A 5,143-nucleotide genomic window follows, 5' to 3' on the forward strand; every position below is an offset into this window, starting at 1 on the left:
TTTGTCATGCTTGGACGAGGCGTGGACGAGCAAAAACAGGAAAGCCAGATACTGAAAATTGCCGCGTCAGTAGCATCAGGTGTAGGAGAAATACTGCAGACACACAATGATCAAACAGGTGATGCAGCTTCGCCAGCATGAGAAAGGCGTATTGCGAGAGAGGCACGTGTTGCGTTGGAATCTATATCAATTACTGAACAATATTTCGATAAAAGATTTTTTTTCCTTATGCAATCTTCTTACATACACAGCGTGTGGGGAGATGCATATAAACATGTGGATAGATCAGTTTAAAGACAGTTTGCCCAAGTCCTGGGCGATTTAGCACAAACTCAAACTCATGAGCAGAAACATGAGGACGAAGTGATTACACGAGTTCTGACAGCAATCAGAGACAGCAGAACATTTACAAACTTCGAAGCAGAGATCATAATATTACACAGGCTGATCTCAGAGCCAGAGTTCAAATAGGTATCGTCAAAGCAACGGCGCTGTCAGTGACTAGATTCAAAACGTACCTGGAGCACTTTGAGGAGATTTCAAATAGAAATTAACACCTGTACACTGCAAAATAGCATCTGCAGAACTGGCCAACAGGAAGAGTAGTGTACATTTAATGTAATAAGCAGCATGGCACCTGGGACGTGTTTGTTAAAGAATTCGATGCTGAACCACCTCCCATACGACTCAATAGAGGTTGCACCAACAAAGGTCTTATCACACAGGGTATCCGAGGACAAGAGAGAAAATTTTGCTCCAAGAAGAAATCAATACGAAAATTCGAATGGAAATAGCATGAAAACTGAAATTCCGTAGAGACAAACAGCTGTAACAGACACCAAAACCACAGGAGAAATTGAATCCATTAGCCGAAATTTGGAAATTTGTGGTAAGGTCTTATGGGACCAAACTGCTTAGGTCATCGGTCCCTAAGCTTATGTACTACTTAATCTGACTTAATGTAACTTACGCTAAGGACAACACACACACACATGCCCGAGGGAAGACTCGAACCTCCGACGGGGGGAGTCGCGCGGACCGTGACAAGTTGCCTGAGACCGCGCGGCTCAGCGGAAATGAAATGATGATGACAAAAGCTGTTCACCTCGTTTTGCACAAGGCCAACGAAGAAAGCGATTGAATTTATCGGAGTCCAACCCCAAACAAGAATCGTCAGTCCGGAGTTACATACGAGCGAGTAATAGGTATAAACGCGAGCCAGGTTTATACCACAACTATGCTGGAGTTTAAATCGATCAGAAAGTCCGAGATGAACAACACCGAGATGGAGGCATGTCCCATCTTTATGATAAAACTGGTAAATGAGTATTGAGATTTATGTTCTATTTCTTGCATGTCATGAAAATGCAAGGGGCTAGAAATAGTCACACCTGCCACAATGTTTATGTCAGTGTTAAGGATTCCGTTGGTTTAATGTGAATATTATTACTAAGCTCCTTGTGATTTATAAATGTGTCTTTTGTCTACCAATAAGAGCATGGCTCGGTAATCCTGCAGTACAAGTATATAATCCCTCTTTCCTCAGATGTTCTAGATCAGGGGTGCTTAGCCCGTCGATCACGATCTTTTCTTAGATGTTCTAGATCAGTGGTGCCTTAATTCGTCGATCGCGATCGACTGGAAGATAGCCATGGCTTTATGAGTCGATCTTTCCAAGCCTTTGTCCGAGATCTATTCAAATGAGCTCTTTTTGTAAAATACTATTTTGTTAAAAATGAGTGTTTCGTATGGTATTTGTAGGCGGTAAATTTGACAACACTGTCCCCGCCTCTTCCGTCTCCATCTACATTACAGCGCCTTTAATACTCGCCCTAACCGACAGTCTTCCTGTGTGATGAGATTACTACTGTGAACTGTAAATTGACGCTTTGTAAGCGGTGGTTTCCGTGAGCGGACAGAACGCTCGTGGCTTGCTGCAGGACGAGGTGTGGTATGCGGTGTTGGGGAACAAGCTCCCCTTGCAGTAGACTACACAAACCTCTGATTTCTGGCTTCCACGAAACAATAATATGCACGGTGGAGGTCTTCATTTGACGTGTATGCTCGCATGTAGTTCCGCGAAAGTCCGGGAAAAGTCAATAAAGCCGCCCAGAACACAGGGAGCAGCAGTATTAGAATTCCTTGAAGCGCTTTTGAGCATTACACTCACCAGTCTCCACGGACTGGCTACTGTAATTACCTGAGCGCCGCTCAGTGGCCCGCTGTAGGATCATGGCACTCGAACGTGAGACGGAGAACAGTGTGAAAGTGAAACTTCATTTCAAAGAATGAATGCTGAATGCGGAAGACGAAGACCGCACCACAGTTTGAGAGAAATTTTCATCGGTGACTCATAAGGATGTCTGCTACGTGTGTGTGTTAAGTGCTCTGCTCTCCTTCTTACACATCCGTCGCCGCACATAAGAAGGTACGTATCTGCAAGATACTACAATGTGTAAGTTCTGAAACATTACCAGTTTCGGTGAAAGCTAAGGTACGAGAGTAATCCCAAAAGTAAGGTCTTCTACTTTTTTATAAGTACACAGACCTGCTTATTTCTACAATGGTTTACATCTGTTTACAGCTTGAACATTTAGCTATTTTTCAACATAATCGCCATTTCTGTCAACGCATTTTTGTAGACGCTGTGGCAGTTTTTCTATGCCCATGTCATACCAGCTCGCAGCCATGCTGTTCAGAAAGTTATGAACCTCTTCTTCACCTCGTCGTCGGAGCTGAATCGTTTTCCGGCCAGATGTTCTTTTAACCTAGGGAACAGGTGATAGTCACTGGGCGCCAAGTCAGGACTACAGGGAGGGTAGGTGATTATGTTGCAGAAGAGCAACGGTTTGCCGAGCGATATGTGGGCGAGCGTTGTCATGGAGAATGTGTACGCCCTTGCTCAACATACCTCTTCTCCGGTTCTGAATTGCCAGATTGAGTTTTTTCACAGTCTCACAGTACTTGTCAGCGTTAATTGTGGTCCCAGCGATTCAGCTCCTACGCTGAGGTGAAAGAAGAGGTTCCTAACTTTCTGAATAGCATGGCGGCGAGCTGGTATGACATGGGCATACAAAAACTGCCACAGCGTCTACAAAAATGCATCGACAGAAATGGTGGTTATGTCGAAAAATAGCTGATTGTTCGATCTGTAAACTGATGGAAAATAGGAGACCTTACTTTTTGGATTACCAAAAAAATGGATCAAAAGGCTTTGAGCACTATGGGACTTAACATTTGAAGTCATCAGTCCCCTAGAACTTAGAACTACTTAAACCTAACTAACCTAAGGACATAACACACATCAATGCCCGAGGCGGGATTCGAACCTGCGACCGTAGCGGTCGCGCGGATCCAGACTGAAGCGCCTAGAACCGTTCGGTCACAGCTGCCGGCTTGGTATTACCCTCGTAATAGAAAGATGTGTAGTTACGTGCGCCAGAGATCCTCGTCCATTTACATTAATATCAGATGCAGGATATCGCGCCTTCTGTCAGAAACTTGTAAACGTCGGTTCAGATGGGGATATGTGGACGTAACCAATATTTTGCCTTATCTTACGACAGTAGCACGAAACATCGAAAGACATGCCAATGACTTACGGGGCGAGTATGATGCCCAGCATAATCCATGCCATGTGGATGTACAGCGGATATATGGACCGACACATACTGGAAAATGTGCTACCTGTCTACTGCCGCGCACTTTGTTTATCATGATTAGGCACTGCGAAATATGGTATTGGTGACAACTCACTTTTCTGAGAAGAAAAATATCTGGAGACTTTATTAAGAACTACGACGAAGAAACATTACTCAAAATGATAGGATGAAAGCTCCAGCATTAAAATAAGATTTCACTTGTCGCTGACCGAAGCCGAAGCGCTAATATATGCAAGGCATTGCATTCCTTTCAGCATTATGTTTTGAGTACAGTCCTGAAATACATTTTTTATGACGGTTATTTGAATAATTAGGTTGCAGTGGTTTATTCCACGTCTTATGCTGTCCGTTTCATGAAGAAAACTAAACTAAAACTAAACTCCGTCCGAACAGGTCTTGCAAGGCGCAGCGGCACCGACCGGCCATCGCGTCGTTCTCAGCCCACAGGCGTCACTGGATGCGGATATGGAGGGGCGTGTGGTCAGCATACCGCTCTCCCAGCCGGTTACGAGACCGGAGCCGCTACTTCTCAATCTAGTAGCTCCACAGTTTGCCTCACGGGGGCTGAGTGCAACCCGCTTGCCAACAGCGCTCGGCAGACAGGATGGTCACCCATCCAAGTGCTAGCCCAGCCCGACAGCGCTTAACTTCGATGATCTGACGGGAACCGGTGTTACCACTGCGGCAAGGCCGCTGGGCACGAAGAAAACTGGTGATGTGAATTCGATACGGATAAGCCTGAACCAAGGAACGGAGAGTAGGTGGAACAAATTGTTTAGAATGCCACAGTCTGTAATTAGACAGTATGAGAAAATCGGGGAGGAACGTCACTGAAAAACGTACTCACAAAAGAACTCGTCACATTTTTAGGGCCAATCAAAGATGCAACAGGAGTGCTCGATGGAGGAAAGTTTCCAACTCTTCAGTTTGTTTTGTTATAGGCGCACAAACTGAAAAGACGATGGAGTACAGGACCCGAGGATACAGAGGTAAGTTTAAATTACAGTAGACCGATGTTTCTTCTTTAACTCCCGCTACGTTTCAACAAAGGCAAATTGTGCTTAACTGCAAAATGTCACTTTCAGTGTCACCGTTATTTTAACAATACAATACAACTATCATATAACTGTCTGTTAACTGTAGATACCATAAGCACTAAAAGAGCGTTGTCTGCGTCTCATAGAGAAGAAAGTCGAAATTCGGACGTCGCGCAGAATTGTAATACTTCTGTGGTTACTCTTCCGATTATTGAAAGTTACGTTTGTTTGCGATATAGATGGGATGTTGAATACTGTACGGCAAATATCTTATGAAAAATCAGTTCCTGATAAGCTAGAAAAAAATTATAGCTTGGCTGTAATATCTTACTCTGTTTTTGTGATAACTGTAATAATTTATTTACGGCCGCTGAGAGAATGTCACCCGCGTTCAGCAGTCAGAAAAATGTAATCCCTGTTTTCGGAGCGATTAGATTTTGGGAG

At 44.2% G+C, this 5,143-nt stretch overlaps 1 pseudogene; it reads right to left on the bottom strand.

The window, feature by feature from the left end:
- Positions 1 to 4,242: 4,242 nt before the first annotated feature.
- LOC126249876 (5S ribosomal RNA) lies at positions 4,243 to 4,360 on the bottom strand (annotated as a pseudogene).
- Between the last annotated feature and the right edge of the window lie 783 nt (positions 4,361 to 5,143).

Source organism: Schistocerca nitens, chromosome 3, assembly GCF_023898315.1.
Source record: "Schistocerca nitens isolate TAMUIC-IGC-003100 chromosome 3, iqSchNite1.1, whole genome shotgun sequence".
In the NCBI taxonomy this organism is placed as follows: domain Eukaryota; kingdom Metazoa; phylum Arthropoda; class Insecta; order Orthoptera; family Acrididae; genus Schistocerca; species Schistocerca nitens.